Source organism: Mobula birostris, chromosome 14, assembly GCF_030028105.1.
Source record: "Mobula birostris isolate sMobBir1 chromosome 14, sMobBir1.hap1, whole genome shotgun sequence".
Lineage (NCBI taxonomy): Eukaryota > Metazoa > Chordata > Chondrichthyes > Myliobatiformes > Myliobatidae > Mobula > Mobula birostris.
In genome coordinates this window covers 14,900,062-14,923,713 of record NC_092383.1, presented here as the reverse complement: position 1 = coordinate 14,923,713, position 23,652 = coordinate 14,900,062, and the positions used below count along the sequence as shown (strand labels likewise).

General features: G+C 41.9%; 3 pseudogenes; all 3 read right to left on the bottom strand.

The window, feature by feature from the left end:
* LOC140209714 (UDP-glucuronosyltransferase 2C1 pseudogene) overlaps positions 1-23,652 on the bottom strand; it is an 80,145-nt pseudogene that overhangs the window by 52,381 nt on the left and 4,112 nt on the right.
* Positions 889-17,634, bottom strand: LOC140209715 (UDP-glucuronosyltransferase 2C1 pseudogene; annotated as a pseudogene).
* The window catches only part of LOC140209717 (UDP-glucuronosyltransferase 2C1 pseudogene), a 50,849-nt pseudogene continuing 46,534 nt past the window's right edge, over positions 19,338-23,652 (bottom strand).

Below are 23,652 nucleotides of genomic sequence, written 5' to 3'. Positions count from 1 at the left end.
CAGATCTTAGAATACATTTATTAATATTGTTTTTATTGAAGAAATTATTCCGTGCAAACAAGTTGTTGTCACTGGGGAAAAATTACACAGCACAACATTTTTGCACACATTGGTCATTACAAATTGAAGGGAACATTGCAGGATGTACCTAATAAAGTTGCAACTGTGTACATAAATACTAATTATTGTGGGATTGTACACAAAGCACTAAATAATTAAGTGATAAAAATAGATTAGCTATCAGACAAACAAAGCAAAAGCTCTAGACAGATTACATGTTGGGGTATCACATTTTAGAGCAAATATAACCACAATTAAGGAGTGATAGGATAAAGTATAAGGACAATTTGCATCACCTAGGCCTGTGTTCAATTGAACCTTGACATTACAATGATGTATAGATACAAATGGATATAAGTTGGAGGAGGGGTATACCAGTGTAAGCATTTTGCATGTTACAAATTTAGGATATTTGCAACTCTTTCCACTCAAGTTACTTCAGCTACTTAGTCTAGAGCTGGATTCCAAACTGGGGTCTGCAGAACCCCTGGTCAAAGGTATTGATCCACAGCATAAAGAGGGTTGGGAACCCCTGGTCCAGAGGGATAATTGGTTGATGAACATTGATAGATTGTCGTTGAGCAAACATGTTAAGGTTAATGTACACAATACATTGATCGACTCTGAGTGACTCAACAGGGTTAGGGAACTGTGTGGCTCATTCCTCTTCAGATCACTTGATATTGCTGCCCATTTGTCTGTAGATGATATGTGTAAATACATTTTACCTGCACATTGAAAACTACTTGTTTGGTACTGCAATCAGCATCAAAGATACATTTGACACTGAACATTGACCTTTCATGCATAATTTTTAGACCAAAATTTCACTACGATTCATGAGTGATAAAACTAATTAGACCGACATGAAGAATCCTTAAAATCAAATAACTTTCAAAAGAATATTTCTTTATTCATAGATCAGCTGAATTAGTTCGTTTTCTCTTACACCTCTGGTCACTTTACTCTTTTACATCGCCTGTTTTCCCACTGAAATGTGGATCAGGTAGTTATAATTCTTTTATGCATATCAAAGCACAAAGTCTATTATATAATGTGTCTATTGCTGGTGATTTATTCTCAAAATAACCTTTGCTAAATTCATGCAATCTGGAAAGAAGGTTCCATGCATTAATTTCAGAAAAAAATCAATTACTTATAAAAAGCATAAAACACCATATCCCAACACAAGATAATGTAACCTCACTCAGTCTTTTGCTTTCTTCTACATGTAATACAACAAACTTTCTTCAGTGCTACAACCACCAGCACTGTGAGCATGAGGAACATGGACAACAGAAAAACCATCACATCCACACAATAGTAAGTGTACCAGGGCAGCCGGTAGGATTCAGATTGCAAATGCCCTGCTCCTTTGTGTCGGGCAACATACTCAATCCAGAAAACAGTTCTCTCCATTGGCGACTCTGGTTGATCCCGGTGGAGAGCAGAGAGTTTCTTCATGTTATCCCGGTAAAATGTGCCGTTTATCCCCTCATTAAGCACCTGCAATAGATCTGCTGAATGAATAGTTGCAACATTAAGCATCTTTGCTGCACCTCGGGATTCAAGCCGGACTACATTGTCAAACTGATCAAAAATAAGAGGCATGCCAATCACTGGCACCCCGTGGTAGATGGCCTTGTAAATGCTACTGATACCACCATGAGAAATGAAGACTCGTGTGTTGGGGTGTCCCAGAAGGTCGTTCTGAGGGATCCATTTTGTCAGTAGTGTATTATTACCTATATTGGGAAGGATTTCTCCATCGTATCTCCAAATAACCTTCTGGGGTACTTGAGCGAATGCCTCAGCTATTTCCATTGCAATCTGCTTTGGTAAGGAATCAATAACGGATCCTAATGACATGACAATAAGTCCATGCTTCCCTGAGCTTGGAACAAATTCTTCAAACTCTGCCACTAGTGGTCGGGCTGGTTTACACTGGAAGCCTCCAATGTACACAATATTTGGCATGGTGGGTCTTGGGAATTCAAACACAAAATCGACTGTCATCAGCACCACATCAGCCCTCAAGAGAAGTGTTTGGATGTCTGTGTCTGGTCCCAGATGTCGATGACAGATTTCATTATGAATTGGGTATATAAATAATTTTGCGGTGACGAGCTGAATAAGATATTGCACAATGTTTTCTGTTCTCTGGAGAAAATTCATTTTGTCTGTAAAGTGTGTGTCTGGATAGGGGATGTAAGAAAGTGGCAATGGGGCAAAATGAGAATGAGCTTCTCCAATACTATGCCATCGAACATTATACACCATCGGGACTTTTAAGTAATAAGCAAGCATTGGACCAGCAACTAAAACAGGATCTGTAAGCAATATCTCAAAATTTGCATTCTTCAGTTGGTTTAACAAGCTTTTGTTTTCAAATATTGCACTGGTTTTATTCTGAAGCAAGCTATGTAAATAATACCTGAAACCATTTGAATATAACTGCAACTTAATTTTGCCCCATGTTGTCCAACCATTCTGGAAGCTTTCCAATGAATTTTGCACAAGCAATTTAATCAGCTTGATAGGACTAGGTTGTTCAATGTATTTTTCACTTTTAGTCGTTATGAATTCAAAGAGATCTGGTCTTTCTTTTATATAGAAATTTGATGAGTAAGAAAGCACTGTGATATTGTGTCCATGTTCTTTTAGTTTTTCTATTAGTATCTCCATATTGACCCAATGACTTCCATCCACGGGCACAACCAATATTTTAGCCCCTTGTGTGACTGGACAAGGCAGCATGATGAAAATGCTAAGAACACATGCAATCTGCAATCTGCCTTTCCATCCAGGACTGTCCATCTTGAAAATAGCTGATCACACCGATCCTGTTGTAGAATTAATTAGAAATGTTGGTAAGCATAATAATAGATAGGCAACAAAAATATTTTACATGTAGTTGTGTGTTTTCTTGTCGCCACTTTAACTCTACTCACTGTATGGACACTCCCGGTTGTACCTGAATTTGAGCGACATACAACATACAAATATAATTTGGAAGCAGAACTCAGCTGCACAACTAGGTCACCTTTCTGGTTCAAGGGTAACAAGTTACAACAGGGATAGTGAGCAACAGGTTCTTTTCCTGAGCTCAAAGAGCAAGACTTTGCATTGCAAATACCAGAGTAAAGCCTGATTTATACTTCTGCGATGCCCTACGCCGTAGCGAGCATGCATTGTTGTGTCAGCATCGCTCTGCAATTCACCGCCAAAACGCTAGTTGGTGGTGGGGTTTCTATGCCACTGTGCTGAGTTTCTTCGTGAGAGACATGGACGAGGAAATACATTTCAAATATTTTTGGATGTCAGCAGGTAGATCTGAGTATTTGGTTCATCATCTCCAACCATTTATTTTGCATCAGTGTACACACATGGCGGAGAAAAGCAACTGGAAATGCGTAGGAGGAAATGCAATGCTACCAAGCAGACCAATCACAGTTATTGCGGTCTGCATCACCACGAGTTACTTTTTAGGGGAGGTGCACGTCACCCTACAGCGTAGGGTACGCGGTACATCTGGCATACAATTGACGCAGAAGTATAAATCAGGCTTTACGAGGAGTGGTGGAATGGAAAGTTCTGACTTTTAATGCCCCATAGCAACAAATCCTGATCAGGAATGTATATCTTCCACCACAAAGACCTGAGATTCCCACTGTTACATTTTCTGGTTTGGGATATCTTGTAATGTTTGTTCATTTCATCCACTCAAGGTGAGAATGGGGGAACATCTGAGTTATACAGCCTGTAACATTAAAACATAGGTAGCTATTGTAGGACAGGCCATATTTTGAAGTGTGTGCTGAATTTATGGTGATATGGTTAAACCACAAAGATAAGGAAGCTGTAAATTTGAGCTTCATCAATATACACTCAGAGGTCACTTTGTTAGGTACACCTATACACCTGCTCTTTAATACAAATATCGAATCCAGCTTAAGACATTGCGGCTGAGGGTGAGCAACGACTTCATGGTGGTTTTCAAAGTAAGAAATAAAACTAAGTATTTTCTTAATAACGTATTTCCTATAAATACTCATGGTACACGGTCACTGTAAACAATGAGAAAGCAAGGCTGAGTTGAGGGTCGAAGTGTGCATACAGGAGCAAGGACAAGGCACGTTCAGACAGAGTCAGAGTCGAAGCAAGCGGAGTGGAGGAGACTCAGAGCCCTTGCACCGAAACCGGTAGTGAGAGATTTGCTCGATCTAAGCGTCAGACTAATTTGGAAATATTGGGTATGGGCCGAAGTGTGGCGGGTAGAGGGGGGAGGAAGCAGCGGGGGCAGGGTGGGGGAGCGGGGTCTAGGCCCTGAGTGTATCGATGCAGCTGGTGCCAGACTTTAAGAGAGGAATGAACTGATCTTCGGAGGATTCAAACGCCAGGCCAGATGATTAATAGGGCAGGGTGTCAGGACTGGAGGCAAGGATGGGCCAGTTCTGCTTGCCGCTCTGCAACGTTGACTCCACTCTTTGCTGAACTGAGGCTGAGGCTGTGGGCCTGCTCCGGCCCATCTGGGCTCCATGTCTGAGGCTGTGACAGACATCCCACCTCTCCCGGAAGTTCCGGGAGTCTCTCGCATATCGATAGTGGCTCCCTGACGCCCGGAAATTATATACAATATCCCGGAAATAGCTTTTTTTGAGAGGGAGAGCAAGCATCCTGTTTGGTCTTTCTTTGTGCTAAGAGTAGTCTCCAACCACCAGGCCACGAGGAAACGATATGACTTGGCGATATAAGTCAGCTGCACTTTTCCTCATTCCCTGTCATGCACTTTTGAATTTTAACGCACGCGAGGTCATCAGTGATCCAAGACGTGCAAAGGAATGGGTCCGTGACCCACTTGTGAATGTCCCAGGTGCATCATCCATGTCAGCGTGGGAAAAAAATCCACTCCTCGAGCTTGCAAATGATAATGGGCTGAAAAGTATGTTTGACATAACATCTCCGCCGGCATTCTGGATCAAAGTCAAGGCTGAATATTCTGAGACAGCCACGAAAGCACTGAAAACGTTGCTTCCATTTCCAACATATTTCTGCGAAGCGGAGTTTTCTGCAATGAATGCAATGAAAACTAAATCGCGGAATAGACTGGACATGAGGAACCCCCTTCGAGTATCGCTGTCTCCCACCATCCCTTGATAGGACCGTGCTGTTGCAGGAAAACAAACCCAGGGCTCCCACTGATTCAGCGATATTGGTGTGTTGCAATGATTTTATATGTTCATACGAGGAAAATATGCGCTGTGTGTTTAATATCCAAACGTTACTTAAAATGTTATGACGCTACTGACTTATAAGTGACTTATATTTCAGTGGTCCCCAGCCTCCGCGCCATGAAGAATACAGCAGTGGCCGGAACGCACCCAGCACATCTTTAAGATAGAAGCCAAAATCAATAAGCTAATTAGTTAGGTACCAGCTGGCACATAAATGTTGGCCCAGATCAGAGGCGACAATCAATTAGCTTGTTTATTTCGGCTTTTTACTTAAAGATGTGCTGGGTACCTTCCGGCCACCACTGTACCTCTGCATACTTTGCAGCTCAGAGGTTTGGGACCACTTTTATAATTGACTTATCATTACATTCATGCGAGGAAAATATGCGCTGTGTGTTTAATATTAAATTCGCAGGGGTCCCCAACCTTTTTTGCAGTGCGGACCAGTTTAATATTGACAATATTCTTGCAGACCGGCCGACCCGGGGGAGTGGCGGGGAGTAGGGTTGCCAACGGACAAGAGTAGCAGTCAAATACGTTGTATTTACCCCGAGAAAGACGACAATGTCCATGAAGCCTTGCGCGGGCACCAGAGCGCATGTGCCCACCGATTCTTTTTCCTGCAAATTGTTTTTGGCGATTCTGTTCGGCGGGGTGGGGGGGTTGTTACTCACGACTGGAATATCAGTGATCAGTGGCTAATAAACTCAATTTAGTTTCTAAAAGGGTTTATCTAACGAATTTAATATTAAACACACAGCGCATATTTTCCTCGCATGAATATAGTGATAAGTCAATTATCAGGGGAGGACAGGGGAGCTTGAAGTAAGTGTTGAACGAACTCCAGTAGAAGTGGTAGAGGCAGGTTTGATATTATCATTTAAAGAAAAATTGGATAGGTATATGGACAGGAAAGGAGTGGAGGGTTATGGGCTGAGTGCAGGTCGGTGGGACTAGGTGAGAGTAGCGTTCGGCACGGACGAGAAGGGCCAAGATGGCCTGTTTCTGTGCTGTAATTGTTATATGGTTATATAAGTAAGTCAATAGCATCATAACATTTTAAGTAACGTTTGCATATTAAACACACAGCACATATTTTCCCGTATGAACGTACAAAATCATTGCAACACACCAATATCGCTGAATCAGTGGGAGCCCTGGGCTCCTTTTCCTGCAACAAGATGGTCCCATTGAGGGGTCATGGGAGACAGCGATACTGTACTCGAAGGGGGTTCCTCATGTCCAGACTATTCCACAAATTAGTTTTCCTTGCATTCATTGCAGAAAACTCCGCTTCGCAGAAATATGTTGTAAGCAACGTTTTCAGTACTTTTGTGCCTATCTTAGGATATTTAGCCCTGACTTTGATCCGGAATGCCAGCAGAGATGTTATGTCAAACATACTTTTCAGCCCGCCGTCATTTACAAGCTCGAGGAGTTGATCTTCTTCCCGCGCTGACATGGATGACGCGTGCGTAGTGACCTCGCGTGCGTTCAAGCTCAACAGTGGCCGTGACAGGGAATGAGGAAAGGTGCAGCTGACTCATATCGCCAAATCATATCCTTTCCTCACGGCCGGGTAGCGCATGCTTTGCGGCCCGGTGGCTGGGGACCGCTGCATTAGATAAGCCCCTTTAGAAACGAAATTGAGTGTATTAGCCACGTAAAGTGACTTATACGTGACTTTTCACCTATATTCCGGTTACATTTAACACCCACCAACGCCACGCCCCGCCTCCGTCGGCCAGTCCGCAAGAATATTGTCAATACTGGTGCAAAAAACGTTGGGGACCCCTGATTTAAACTAGCTGGCTAGCTGCCAAGGAGCTATGCTATTGATGTCCTAGGTGATGATGCCAAACTCCCTGCAGACTTGCTTAAAGTTGTAATAGAATGAACATGATAATATAATATAAGTACATATTTTAATGTCACATTTGTGCATATACCCAACTTGGTTTACAGATTAGACAAAATCTCTAACCAAACTATTACATACACCCTTGGAGGTCGACGGGGGGGGGGAGATATGGGGTTGCGGGGGGCGGGGTCGCTACCTCACTGAAATGAGTTTTTGCAGGGTGGGACGTCTGCTGTGGGCCTGCTCCGGCCAGTCTGGGCTCCATGTCTGAGGCTGTGGGCCTGCTCCGGTTGGTCTTGGCTCCATGTCTGAGGACTGAATTTTGTTCTAAATGGTTTTTGCTTACTTTCATTGCTTGCACCTAATAAAGTGGCCACTGCGTGCCTAACTTTAACTATTGCTGAGAGGAGAGGATGGGATAACTTTGCCAGAAAGTATCACTGAAGCATAACAAGTATTACTGCTGATGAATTACCTCAGTGCACCATGTCAATATTGTATATGTGGTCATGTGGATTTGGTGAGACATGAAAACTGTCCCTTGGTTTAAGCCTGAAACTAGAACTTATTTTCTCTATCCAAAGTTACTTTGATTTTGTAAGATAGGTGAGCCAGGTTGGTGAGGAAGGGGAGATGAAGTGAGAAACTGAGAGGTCATATGTGAAAAAGGGTAAAGGGCTGAAGGAGATGGAATTTGATAAGAGAGGAGAGCAAACAATGGGAGGTAGGGTAGGAGGAGGGGCACCAGAGGGAGTTGATAGGCAGGTAAGGAGAAGAGAAAAGTTAAGAGGGGAAACATAATGGGGAATGGAAGAAGGGGAGAGGGGCATAAATGATCAGAAATTAGATAAGTCAAGGTTCATGCCATCAGGGTGGAGGCTACCCAGACAGAATTCACACCCGAGAATGGCCTGATCTTGCAGTACAGGAGTCCATGGATGAACATGTATGAATGGGAATGGGGATTGGAATTAAAATAATTGTCCACCATATACTCCTTCTTATTACAGACAGAGCAAAGGTGCTCAACAAAGCAGTCCCCCATTGACACTGGGGTCTCACTAATGTAGAGGAAGCTGCATCGGGATCACCTGATACAGTAGAAGTGTTGCCTCTCCTGGAAAGACTGTTTAGGGAGGTGAGGAAGGAGGTGAATGGGCAGGTGTAACCCTTCTTCTCTTGCAGGACTTGTTTCTTCAAGGACCTGTTGCCTGCTTGTGCATTTTCTTCACAGACAAAGGAAGGAGGGACTCTTTGAATGACAGGTGATGCTCAGCACAGAGAAAGAAATGGGAGGTCAGATGATACAGACCTCAGACACATGATCTGGACACTGAATGAGCATCGTTGTGCCCGCAGAGGAAGTGGGTTTTAGAGGATCCATCAGGTGGATCGATTCAAATTGCTATTCCACTGCTGAAGAAGGGGTTGACTGGTGGGGAGTTGTCTATGTGTCCACCCTTGCCGGGGTGATAGCTCCACCACAGGAAAACCGGTCCCCCTGGTTAAAGTCACAGTCGGTGACTTGCAAAGGATTTCGGAGGATGACGAGAAGATCGATGGCATCAGCTCACCTGAAAACTCAACTCACTCTCTCTCCCTCTCTCTCTCTCTCTCTCTCTCTCTCTCTCTCTCGCTCTCTCTCTCTCCATCCCTACTCAACTAAATACCACGACCTGAACTGAACTGAACTTTACTCAACATCGTAAGACTGTATCATTTTACCCCAAGACTTAAGGAAGCTTGGTTTTCATACATATATATTCCACACTTACTTTTATATATAATCATTGCTAACCTCTGTGATTTATTTACATTGATATTACTGTACTGCATAGTTACTAATAAATATTAGTAGTTTATAGCAATACGAGACTCCAAAGTGGTTTCTATTTCTGCTGGTTTCTTTATTCCCTTCACAGGGTACGTGACATAATTGGGGCCTGCGTCCGCGATATGAACAAATTGGTCGGGAGGCTGGTTCGAATTGATTGGGGGAAAATCCCTTTTGAATTTGGACTTTTGATTTGGTTGTGTGGAAAAACAGCAGAAATGGATGTTAGAGACTTTCTGAAATCACCAGACCTGGTGACTTTGAAGTTTGCTAAAAAGTATGAGTTGCGGGACAATTTAAAGAATTGAGAATTGAGGTAAAGAAGGGTGTGACTAAGGTAGAAATTCAAAGGAAAATAGTTGAATATTATATAGATAAGGGAACATTTGAGGAGGAGGCGTTAGAGGTGTTCGTGGAAGGTGAACCAACTGAGGATGAACTTCAGCTTCTGTTGGAAATATTAAAGAAGGAGCATGAATTGAAATTAAAACAGCTCGAGAGAGAGGCCAGAGAGACAGAAAAACAGAGGGTCCATGAGGCTAGAGAGGCAGAAAGACAGAGACAGCTCGAAAGGGAGAAATGGCAACGTGAAGATCACTTGGCAGAAAGGCAGAGACAGTTTAAAAGGGAGAGGTTGCAGCAAAGAGGTTCAGAGTCGGACCCTGATGATTTTTACAGCTCAGAAGGGCTAGTTTTGTGTGATGAATTTAAATGTGGTGTTCCTGATGAGGGAAAGGTATACCTAGTGGCAGAGCATGCCCCTACCCTGCAGGGGTCTATTAAGAAAGCAGACAAAGAAATTTTAACCCATGAGGTTGAGATTACTCCAGAAAGGAGTTGGCCAGAGAATAGCTGGGAGGTTCGAGATGACCTTGAATTTGAAACTGGGACAATTGATGACAGCCCAGAAGAGCTAGTTGTTCCGATTGAATGTGTTCAGGTTGTTGAAGTACCTGTGAGTACTGAACCTTATGTTGAGGCTCAGTTAAGGTCTGAGGTGTCTGACTTGGTTGAAAGGGAATGCAGTCTCCGTGTGTCAGATGATCTTGGTTCAATGGAATGTGAGGATTCTCAGTCATTTGTAGTAGACCGTGTTTTAAAAGCTGCTGAGGTCAATGTTGCTGGAAATAATGGGGAAAGTGCTGTTCCTGGACTTTTGGATAAAGTGCTGGAAAAGATTGGATTGGTTGCGCGACCTTTGACCCTGCTTGCAGGATGCCAGACATCCCAGCTCTCCCGGAAGTTCCGGGAGTCTCCCGCATATTCATAGTGGCTCCCTGATGCCCGCAAATTATATACAATGTCCCGGAAATTGAATTTTTTGAGAGCGAGCGTGAGAGAACGCGCGAGAGAGAGCATGCGCAAGAGCGAGAAAGCAAGCGTGAGAGAGTCAGAGCGAGAAAGCGAGTGCGAGAGAGAGTGAGACGAGAGAACGAGAGCGAGTCAGCGCAACCACGAGAGAGAGAGAGAGAGAGAGTAAGAGCAAGAGTGAGAGAGTTCCAAAAACAGTCAGAGTGGCAGAGTGTTCCAAAAAAAAATAAAACGTACGGCACCCCAGACAACACTAAAGTGTACCCCTGCCTAATAGGGGTCAAAATAATGGCAGTGTTGCTCGCTGCACTGTTTGCAAAAGTTATTTTTCTATTGCCCATGGTGGGTTAAGACTGTAAACCACATGTTGAAGTGAGTTTAACAGGTGTCATTCGTTCATTAGCATAGCTAACATTATTTAAACTGGCTGGCTAGCTGCTAAGGAGCTACTCTATTGCAGACATCCCACCTCTCCCAGAACTCTCCTGCAAATTGATGGTGCTACCTCCCTGAATTGAGTTTTTGCAGGGTGGGATGTCTGGGATGCGCTAATTCGTTGCATTTTGTTTGGACATTTGGAAGTAAGGAAGGTCATGCTGTTTTTCAGTTTAATGTGATGGAAGCAAGGCGTAGTGAAGGTCAGAGAAGGATGATAAAGAGATTGTTTGGCCTCTTTCATATTCTCATCAGCCTGATGATGATGCAGAATTTGGTAAACAATGGAGGCATGTTGACAACTCTCCAAGATAAGAGTGTTTCAGCAATTCAGCTGATGAGCAAAGCTGCTGTTGAGTTCTATAGCAAGACCAGAGGTTTAAATTATGATCTGCCACAGACTTTTCTACCTTCTGGATTTCAGCAGGACTTAGAGGGTAGTACAATTGATAAGGGTAAGGTGTATAAGAGAGATTTGTCTTTGTTGAGAAAGGAATGTATTGAGGAACAGAAGCTAGATTCTGAAATAGTGGCTTTAAGGGAGGTGGCTCTCACAGGAGAGGAGGTTTAGAGAGAGTCAGTGTGGGATGTTACCTTGAAGATGGGGTGTTGATGAGGAGGTGGAGACCAGCCACTGTGCCTGCAAGTCACATGGTGGATTTGAAAGGTTGCAAGGCTGAAATTTTAAACATGGCTTACAGTAAGCCTTTAGGTGGACTTCATTGTGGGAGAAATGAGGAAAATTGGAACGAAGGGGTTCCCCTCTTCTTATTTAGTGTTGGAGACTCGATTCAGAAGGCAGTGAAGGGTAATTTGTTGGAACCTGTGTTCAGTTACAGGCCAAAAGGACCTTTGACCCTACTCAGAGAACTCTGGAAGGGACTTAGTAAGCTTTGTAACTTTGCCAAGGAAAGTTTACACAATGGTCGAGTCAAAATAAGACACTTGTTTACTGGAATTGCAGCTGGCAGAATTGTTGTAGTACAAAATGGAATCGTGAAATCTGATAATGGAATGGAAAGGCATGTTTGCCCACTGAATCTAGACTCCCCAAAATGTCAGAATTCCATTATTTTGAAAAATACTACTGATAAGGTCCACCAGTTGGACCCAAAAGCAAAAAAACAAGTAAAAGAACTAATTGGTGTTTTGAAATGGTGCACAGGTGCTGTGCATCACATCATTATGAATTTAGCCCAGCCTATGAAATGGTATCTTCACAGAGTGAACTTTGAGAGAAGTAAAATGATTAAACAAGCAATTAGAAACAAGAAAGAACAACGAAAGAGAATACATGACTGTATTGATAAGAGTGGGGAAGGCTAATTACCTTATTAACATTGACTTGTCAAAAGCGTACCGGGGTGTTCCTTTAACAGAGAGGGTTAAAGAGATATCAACATTTCTCACACCATTTAGACTGTATGAATACAATGTTTTACACTTTGGGATGAAGAATTCTCTAGAAACATTTCAAAGAATAATCAATTCTGTGATTGGAGGGCTAGAAAGCACAGGAGTTCATATCAATGATTTAGTGGTCTGCAATGACACATGGGCAGAACATATTGCAGCAGTAGAAAAACGGGTTGATAGACTTTCTAAGGCCAATCTTACGGTGACCCTTGCTAAAAGTGAATTTGGCCTTGCCACAGTCACATATCCGGGTTATGTGGTGGGCCAAGGCCAACTGGCTTCTGTACAGGCCAAGGTTCAAGCAATTGCTGAAGTTCCTGTTCTGACCAGCAAGAAAGCTTTGAGAAGGGTTTTAGGAATGGTTGGGTATTATCGTAAGTTTTGGAAGAACTTTGCTGACATCGCTTTCCCCCAACAAAGCTCCTAGGGAAGAGTGAAAGATTTGAATGGAGTGACCTTTGCCAGGAGGTATTTGACCGTCTGGAAACCATCCTGTGTCATCATCCTGTGCTCACAGCACCGGATTTTTCAAAGCCATTTTCTATAACAACAGGTGTCAGTGACGAAGCTGCTGGGCCAGTACTGTTACAGAAGGGAGTGGATGACACTGAACATCCAGTAGCTTATTTCTCAAAGAACGTTAATGTACACCAGAAAAATTATTCAGCTGTTGGAAAGGAATTACCAGCACTTATTCTGGCTTTACAACATTTTGAGGCCTCTGACCAGAGACCTCAAAACCTGTCTGTTGCTCAGAGACCAATTGTGGTTTACATGGGTTATAATCCGTTCATGTTTCTAACTAAGATGAAGGATAAGAATAGAAGGTTGTTAAATTGGAGTCCGATATTGCAAGAAGGTGCCTTAAAAATCAAACATGTGAAAGGTACTGACAATGTTATAGCTGATTAGTTATCCAGATGTAAAGTTGAAAACTGTAACCATTTTTGATTTGTCATCTGATGTTTTTTCCCTGTATTGTTTAAAACCCTGTGATGGACATTTAAAAAAAAATCGTCCTCGACAATTTTTTTTCCCTGTGGAGGGGAGCGTGAGGGGATCCAGGAATGCCCCTATTAACTGTTTGAAGAGAGACAGAGAGAGACATTCATCATTGATGGTTTGTTTGGAAAGGAGAGAGAGAGAGAGACGAAGATTAACGGTTGGACTGTCACTTTAAGGCATTGGAAATAACTTTGGATTTTTACTGAGTTTGGAGTTGGAGACAGCACCGAGCAGCTCGTAAGTTGCTGTGGTGACCGAAGGTGGTGTTATTTAATGGACACTTGATGTTATGATTTTCAGCAGGTTGTTGATATTTCTTCAAGGACTTGTTGCCTGCTTGTGCATTTTCTTCACAGATAAAAGAAGGAGGGACTCGTTCAATGACAGGTGATGCTCCGCACAGAGAAATAAATGGGAGGTCAGATGATACAGACTCAGACACATGATCTGGACACCGAATGAGCATGGTTGTGCCCGCAGAGAAAGAGGGTTTTGGAGGATCGATCAGGTGGATCGATCCAAATTGCTATTCCACCACTGAAGAAGGGGTTGACTGGTGGGGAGTTGTCTATGTGTCCACCCTTGCCGGGGTGATAGCTCCACCACAGGAAAACCGGTCCCCCGGTTAAAGTCACAGTCGGTGACTTGTAAAGGATTTCGGAGGACGACAAGAAGATTGACGGCATCAGCTCACCTCAACACTCAACTCTCTCTCTCTCTCTCTCTCTCTCTCTCACTCCATCACTACTCAACTAAATACCACGGACTGAACTGAACTGAACTTTACTCTACGTCGTAAGACTGTATCTTTTTACCCCGAGACTTCAGGAAGGTTGGTTTTCGTACATATATATTCCACACTTACTTTTATATATAATCATTGCTAACCTGTGTGAATTATTTACATTGAAATTACTGTATTGCGTAGTTACTAATAAATATTAGTAGTTTATAGCAATATGAGACTCCAAAGTGGTTTCTATTTCTGCTGGTTTCTTTATCCCCGTCACGGGGTACATGACACTGGTTTGAGATATCCTGTAAAAATTGTCAATTTCATCCTCTCAGGGTGTGAATGGGGAACATGTGGGTTACTCTCCCTCCAGCAGTCAAAGGTAGGGAGGCACAGGACCTCTGTCGGACAGGGCACAACCCAAAGTCTAAATTGAAGGTGATGTAGTTAAACTTCAAAGAGATAAAAAGCTGTAAATACCAGCTGAGTTAAAAGTCCATCTCTATCTAGAATCAGAACCAGGATTACTATCACTGAAATATTACTGTTTTTCTTTTTGTGGCTGCAGTACAGTGCAGGGCATTAAAATTACTATAAGTTACAAATAAGTTAGTAAATACATAATCACCATATAAATAGAGAAATTCAGAAATAAATAAACAAAGTACATATAGATAGATAGTGTGAAGGAGGAATAGAGAGGTCGTGGGGTCATGGAACATTCAGAAATCTGATGACGAAGAGAAGAAGCTGTTCTAAAAACCTGAGCGTTCACCTTCAGGATCCAGCACCTCCTCCCTCATTGTAGCAATGCAAAGAGGGCATAACTGTACACAATACTCCAAATGTAACCACAGATTCATCTTCTATAATCGCAAAGTAACTTCCCTACTCCTAAACTTGATCCCCCACCTGGTGAAAGCCAGTATACTAAATGCATTCTTCACCAACCTGTCTACTCGCACGGCCATTTTCAGTGAGCTATGCACTTGTACTCCCTGGTCCCTCTGTTCCACAGCTCCCATGAGTACACTAGATTGAACTGTAAATATCCTACCGTGCATTTTCCATGTACAAAATGCATCATTTCACTGTTATGTAAGTTAAATTACATTTGCCGTTCCTCAGCTCATATCTCGAAGTGATCTCTGAAATTCATTGTTCTATGTTCTGTGAATAACAAAGATTATAATGTAAAGGAACACTTAGAGGGCAGTGATCATAATATGATTGAATTCATACTGCTGTTTGAGAGGGAGAAGCACAAGTCACGTGTATCAGTAGCACAATGAAATAAAGAGATTTTGGACCAGTGGAAAATGATGCTAATGAGGTATTAATGGGAGATAAAGAAATGGCAGGTGAATTTAATGGGTACTTTGCATCTGTCTTCACTGTGGAAGTTACTAGCAGTGTGCCAGAGGTTTGTGATTGTCAACGAGCCGGAGTGCTATTATAAAGAAAAAAATGCCGGGAAAACTGAAAGTTCTTAATGTGGATAAGTCACCTGGACCAGATGGACTACATCCCAGTGTCCTGAAAGAGGTTGGTGAAGAGATAACGGATGTATTGGTCATAATTTTTCAAGAATCACTTGATTTTGGAATGGTCCTGGAGGACTGGATGATTGCAAATGTCACTCCACTCCAAGAAGGGAGTAAGGCAGAAAAAAAAGGAAATTACAGGACAGTTAGCTAAACCTCAGTGGTTGTGAAAGTGTTGGAGTCTATTATTAAGGATGAGGTTTCGGGGTACAGTACCTGGAGACTAATGATAAAATAAGGTCAAAGTTAGCATGGTTTCTGTGAAGGGAACTTTTGTCTGATAAATCTCTTAGAGCTCTTTGAGGAAGTAACAAGCAGGATGGACAAGGGAGAGGGAGTGGATGTCATTTACTTGGATTTTCAGTAGGCATTTGATAAGGTGCCAAACATGAGGCTGCCTAACAAGATAAAGTCCAGGGCGTTACAGGACAGACACTGGCATGGATAGAGGAAAGGCTGCCAGGTAGGATGCAGCGAGCGAGCGGGGCTTTTTCTGCTTGGGTACCATTGACATGTGGTGATCTTCAGGAGTCAGTATTGGGACTGCTACTTTTCACATTGTTTGTCAATGATTTGGATAATGGAATTGATGTATTTGTGGCAAAGTTAGCAGAAGATTCACGGATTGTCGGAGGGGTAGGTAGTGCAGAGGAAGCAATGTGATTGTAGCAGGACTTACACAAATTGGAAGAATGCGCAAAAAAGTGGCAGATGGAATACAGTGTTGGGAAATGTACAAAAAAGCTACTTGATAAAAGGAGGAATAGTGTGGAATATTATCTAAATGTGGAGAAAGTTCAAACATCAGAGTTGCAGAGAGACTTGAGAGTCCTCGTGCAAGGTTCCCAAAAGGTTTATTTACAGGTTGAGTCTGTGCTAAAGAAAGCAAATGCAATGTTAGCACTTATTTCAAGGGAAATGGAATATAAAAGCAAAGAGATAATGCTGAACTTTTATAAGACATTAGTCAGGCCACAATTGTTGTATTGTCAATAGTTTTGGGACCCATATCTCAGAAAGGGTGTGTTGTCATTGGAGAGAGGCAAGAGGAGGTTCACGAGGAAGATTTTAGGAATGAAAGGGTTAACTTATGAGGCACGTATGGCAGCTCTGAGCCTGTACTCACTGGAATTTAGAAGAATGCATGGGGATCTCATTGAAACCTACCCAGTGTTGAAAGGACTGGATAAGGTGGATGTGGGAATGATGTTTCCTACCATGGGTCTGTCCAGTACTAGAGGCCACAGCCTCAAAATTGACGGGTGACCTTTTAGAACAGATTTTTTTTTTAGCCACAGACTAGTGAATCAGTGGTGTGCTCTGCCACAGATTGCAGCGGAGGCCAAGTCTCTGGGTATATTTACGCCGGAAGTTGATCATTCCCTGATTGGTCAGGGCATCAAGAGATATGGTGGGAAGGCGGGTGTATCGGGATGAACGGGATTCGGGATCAGCCATGATGGAATGGCGGAGCAGAGTCGATTTGCTGCTCCTAATTCTACTCCAATGTCTTTTGGTCTTACGGTCTTATAACACTGATCGGAGGGCCCCCACGCCCTCCAGTTAGAGAATTGGCATTCTGCTTCTTACCCCACACGAGTCATATCCCCTCAGTCAGAGAATTGACTTCCTGCTTCCTATCATCGAACCAGCTCTGAATCCACCTCGGTAGCTCGCCCTGAATCCCATGCGACCAAACCTTCCAAAATCGGACTGCCATGTAGGACCTTGTAAACTTCTTAATGAAATTAGACATCTTCCACTGCCCTAATTTCATGAATTCTTATAGTTCTTTCCCTGAAAAGCTTCAAAGGATTTCGGAGATGTGACCTCCCAATCAGCTGTGCTGAATGAACTACTTCCCGTCATGGAACGTACATTGTCGACTCTTGCTCAGTGGGCGCTGGAAATCAGAATTTCCGTTCCGTAACATCTTCCCTGAGGTGGCAATTTTAATATGTTTCTACACAAGTGCATTGCAAATGTACTCGGTCTCAAACTGGTTATAAAATGCATCTAAACTAACCTCGGTTCGAGATAAAATTACTATTGTACACTTATTGATAAAGAACACCTTGCGAGTACAGTAACAGAAAGTTTTTCTTTGAAGTTGTGATTTCAGCAGACAAAAGGTAACAAAGGTGACAAAGTCTTGGAGATTGGGTAATACTGAGTGCGATGCATTCACTTTTAGTTCAGTCCTGCCGAACGTTTTGTCTTGGAGATTGGGTAATACTGAGTGCGATGCATTCACTTTTAGTTCAGTCCTGCCGAATGTTTTGTCTTGGAGATTGGGTAATACTGAGTGCGATGCGTTCACATCCAGTTCAGACCTGCCGAATGTTTTTATCAGAATGAACAACTTTGTTTAGTTTGTATCCCATAAGTCAGAACAAGAACAAATTCAAAGTAATGGTCAAGTTTGTTGCCAAATGCACAAGTACATGTCCGCACAGCTGCAATGAAAAACTTAGATTCAAGCAGCGTAACAGGACATATCAGCGGTGTCGACAGGGAAATATTAATAAAGGGTAAATGCAACCTCTTGATTCTGTAATTCCAAATTGCTCAGAATATAAGCATATGAACAAACTTTTAAAGTAACTTTGACCCTATTTTATTAAGATGTGCTTTGTGACAATCAAAAAGGTTCTCAGGAGTTTTGGCTCATGAAGCTTCTAATGTCCTCTATTTGCCTAAATTGAAGTTGTATTGCTGCTGTGGAGGGATTTGAAAACAGACCGTTTGTTATTTACACCAACACACACAAAATACCGGAGAAACACAGCAGTTCTGGCAGCATCTATGGAAAGTTATTAACAATCGACATTTTGGGCCAAAACCCTTCATCAGCATACCCTCTATGATTAATCCTGATGAAGGGTCTTGTCCTAAAATTTTGGCTGTTTATTCTTCTCCATAGATGCTGCCTGAATTGCTGAGACCCTCCAGCAATTTATGTGTGTTAATCTGGATTTCCAGTATCTGCAGAATCTCTTGTATTTATGTTAGTTAGACAGATGTCCACCTTGGCTGCCTAGTAATTTTGCTGTGCACCACCACTCCATCCTGTAAGGTATTACATCTAGACCCCAAGTTGTGGTCTCCTCTGTATTGGAGAAACTGTATGCAGATTGGATGATGACAGCAGAATGTCTTCAATCAATCTTCAGGAATATCTCTGAGCCTCCATTTCCTCCTCACTTCAATTTCCATCCCACTCACTCTCTCATAAGGCTACAAATAGATGTGGCTACTATATTACTGGACAAGACATTTGATGAAAATGATACGATGAGCACTTGTAATTTGTATTTCCATCCAGTACTATCCATCATGAAAACTATCCATGATGCTAGATGGGCTGCTTTGAGTATTTCAGAAACTGCTCATCCCCTTGCATATTCATGCACAAAGGTTTCTAGATTTTATACAGAATGCTGTGAGAAACAAAAAAAAACACCTGTGAACAGCAGTTCTGTGGGTGAAAATGTCTCGTTAATGAGAGGTGTCAGAGGAGAAAGGCTAAAGTGGTTCAAGCTGACAGGAAGGTGACAGTATTTCAAATAACTACACAGTAAAGCAGTGGTGTGCAGAGGTGCATCTTGAACGCACACACATCAAATCCTGAAGTGGACAGGCTACAGCAGCAAAAGACCAGAAACATACACTCAATGACCATTTTACTAGGTACAGGAGGTCAAAGTTACCTTTAAGGTGTGCTACTAACACACAAAGGAACTTAAACTGCAGACAAGAGGTTGTCACCCTCTACATCGTTAGGACTGTAAATATATTTCATGATTGTACACAATCATATTCCCTTTTGCTGTTTCTGCTGCAGATGGGGTTGACAATATGGCCTTTATGATTATTTGTCTGCAGATCTTAGAATAGGCTTATTAATATTGTTTTTATTGAAGAAATTACTCCGTACACACAAGTTGTTGTCACTGGGCAAGAATTACATAGCACAACATTTTTGCACACATTGGTCATTACAAATTGAAGGGAACATTGCAGGATGTACCTAATAAAATTGCAACTGTGTATATAAATACTAATTATTGTGGGATTGTACACAAAGCACTAAATAATTAAGTGATAAACATAGATTAGAAAGCAGACAAGCAAAGCAAAAGCCCTAGACAGATTACATGTTGGGGTATCACATCTTAGAGCAAATATAACCACAATTAAGGAGTGATAGGATAAAGTATAAGGACAATTTGCATCACCTAGGCCTGTGTTCAATTGAACCTTGACATTACAATGATGTAGAGATACAAATGGATATAAGTTGGAGGAGGGGTATACCAGTGTAAGCATTTTGCATGTTACAACTTTAGGATATTTGCAACTCTTTCCACTCAAGTTACTTCAGCTACTTAGTCTAGAGCTGGGTTCCAAACTGGGGTCTGCAGAACCCCTGTTTAAAGGTATTGGTCCACAGCATAAAGAGGGTTGGGAACCCCTGGTCCAGAGGGATAATTGGTTGATGAACATTGATAGATTGTCGTTGAGCAAACATGTTAAGGTTAATGTACACAATACATTGATCGAATCTGATTGACTCAACAGGTTTAGGGAACTGTGTGGCTCATTCCTCTTCAGATCACTTGATATTGCTGCCCATTTGTCTGCAGATGATATGTGTAAATACATTTTACCTGCACATTGCAAACTACTTGTTCTGTACTGCAATCAGCATCAAAGATACATTTGACACTGAACATTGACCTTTCTTGCATAATTTTTAGACCAAAATTTCACTAGGATTCATGAGTGATAAAACTAATTAGACCAACATGAAGAATCATTAAAATCAAATAACTTTCAAAAGAATACTTCTTTATTCATAGATAAGCTGAATTAGTTTGTTTTCTCTTACACCTCTGGTCACTTTACTCTTTTACCTCGCCTGTTTTCCCAGTGAAATATGGATCAGGTGGTTATAATTCTTTTATGCATATCAAAGCACAAAGTCTATTATATAATGTGTCTATTGCTGGTGATTTATTCTCCAAAAATAACCTTTGCTAAATTCATGCAATCTGGAAAGAAGGTTCCATGCATTAATTTCAGAAAAAAAATCAATTACTTATAAAAAGCATAAAACACCATATCCCAACACAAGATAGTGTAACCTCACTCAGTCTTTTGCTTTCTTCTACATGTAACACAACAAACTTTCTTCAGTGCTACAACCACCAGCACTGTGAGCATGAGGAACATGGACAACAGAAAAACCATCACATCCACACAATAGTAAGTGTACCAGGGCAGCCGGTAGGATTCAGATTGCAAATGCCCTGCTCCTTTGTGTCGGGCAACATACTCAATCCAGAAAACAGCTCTCTCCATTGGCGACTCTGGCTGATCCCGGTGGAGAGCAGAGAGTTTCTTCATGTTATCCCGGTAAAATGTGCTGTTTATCACCTCATTAAGCACCTGCAATAGATCTGCTGAATGAATAGTTGCAATATTAAGCATCTTTGCTGCACCTCGGGATTCAAGCCGGACTACATTGTCAAACTGGTCATGAACAAGAGGTATGCCAATCACTGGTACCCCGTGGTAGATGGCCTCGTAAATGCCATTGGTACCACCATGAGAAATGAAGACTCGTGTGTTGGGGTGTCCCAGAAGGTCGTTCTGAGGGATCCATTTTTTCAGTAGTGTATTATTACCTATATTGGGAAGGATTTCTCCATCGTATCTCCAAATAACCTTCTGGGGTACTTGAGCGAATGCCTCAGCTATTTCCATTGCAATCTGCTTTGGTAAGGAATCAATAACGGATCCTAATGACATGACAATAAGTCCATGCTTCCCTGAGCTTTGAACAAATTCTTCAAACTCTGCCACTAGTGGTCGGGCTGGTTTACACTGGAAGCCTCCAATGTACACAATATTTGGCATGGTGGGTCTTGGGAATTCAAACACAAAATCGACTGTCATCAGCACCACATCAGCCCTCAAGAGAAGTGTTTGGATGTCTGTGTCTGGTCCCAGATGTCGATGACAGATTTCATTATGAATTGGGTATATAAATAATTTTGCGGTGACGAGCTGAATAAGATATTGCACAATGTTTTCTGTTCTCTGGAGAAAATTCATTTTGTCTGTAAAGTGTGTGTCTGGATAGGGGATGTAAGAAAGTGGCAATGGGGCAAAATGAGAATGAGCTTCTCCAATACTATGCCATCGAACATTATACACCATCGGGACTTTTAAGTAATAAGCAAGCATTGGACCAGCAACTAAAACAGGATCTGTAAGCAATATCTCAAAATTTGCATTCTTCAGTTGGTTTAACAAGCTTTTGTTTTCAAATATTGCACTGGTTTTATTCTGAAACAAGCTGTGTAAATAATACCTAAAAATATTTGAATATAACTGCAACTTAATTTTGCCCCATGTTGTCCAACCATTCTGGAAGCTTTCCAATGAATTTTGCATAAGCAATTTAATCAGCTTGATAGGACTAGGTTGTTCAGTGTATTTTTCACTTTTAGTCGTTATGAATTCAAAGAGATCTGGTCTTTCTTTTATATAGAAATTTGATGAGTAAGAAAGCACTGTGATATTGTGTCCATGTTCTTTTAGTTTTTCTATTAGTATCTCCATAATGATCCAATGACTTCCATCCACGGGCACAACCAATATTTTAGCCCCTTGTGTGACTGGACAAGGCAGCATGATGAAAATGCTAAGAATACATGCAATTGACAATCTTCCTTTCCATCCAGGACTATCCATCTTGAAAATAGCTGATCACACCGATCCTGTTGAAGAATTAATTAGAAATGTTGGTAAGCATAATAATAAATAGGCAACAAAAATATTTTACATGTAGTTGTGTGTTTTCTTGCCACCACTTTAACTCTACTCACTGTATGGACACTCCCGGTAGAGGCTGAACTTGAACGACATACAACATACAAATATAATTTGGAAGCAGAACTCAGCTGCACAACTAGGTCACCTTTCTGGTTCAAGGGTGATGAGTTACAACAGGGATAGTGTGCAACAGGTTCTTTTCCTGAGTTTAAAGAGCAAGACTTTGCATTGCAAATACCAGAGTAAAGCCTGATTTATACTTGTGCGTACGGGCTACGCCGTAGGCCTGATTTATACTTCTGCGATGCCCTACGCCATAGCGAGCATGCATTGTTGTGTCTGCATCGCTCTGCAATTCACCGCCAAAATGCTAGTTGGCGGTGGGGTTTCTATGCCACTGTGCTGAGTGTCTTCGTGAGAGACATGGACGAGGAAATACATTTCAAATATTTTTGGATGTCAGCAGGTAGATTTGACAATTTGGTTCATTGTCTCCAACCATTTATTTTGCATCAGTGTACAGACATGGCGGGGAAAAGCAACTGCAAATGCGTAGGAGGAAATGCAATGCTACCAAGCGGACCAATCACAGTTATTGCGGTCTGCATCACCACGAGTTACTTTTTAGGGGAGGTGCACGTCACCCTACAGCGTAGGGTACGCGGTACCTATGGCATACAATTGAAGCAGAAGTATAAATCAGGCTTTACGAGGAGTGGTGGAATGGAAAGTTCTGACTTTTAGTGCCCCATAGCAACAAATCCTGATCAGGAATGTATATCTTCCACCACAAAGACCTGAGATTCCCACTGTTACATTTTCTGGTTTGGGATATCTTGTAATGTTTGTTCATTTCATCCTCTCAAGGTGAGAATGGGGGAACATCTGAGTTATACAGCCTGTAACATTAAAACATAGGTAGTTATTGTAGGACAGGCCATATTTTGAAGTTTGTGCTGAACTTATGGTGATATGGTTAAACCACAAAGATAAGGAAGCTGTAAATTTGAGCTTCATCGATATACACTTAGAGGTCACTTTGTTAGGTACACCAATACACCTGCTCTTTAATACAAATATCGAATCCATCTTAAGGCGGTGCAGCTGAGGGTGAGCAACGACTTTATGGTGGTTTTCAAAGTAAGAAATAAAACTAAATATTTTCTTTATAACATATTTCCTATAAATATTCATGGTACACGGTCACTGCAAACAACGAGAAAGCAAGGCTGAGTTGAGGGCCGAAGTGTGCATACAGGAGCAAGGACAAGGCACGTTCAGACAGAGTCAGAGTCGAAGCAAGCGGAGTGGAGGAGATTCAGAGCCCTTGCACCGAAACCGGTAGTGAGAGATTTGCTCGATCTAAGCATCGGACT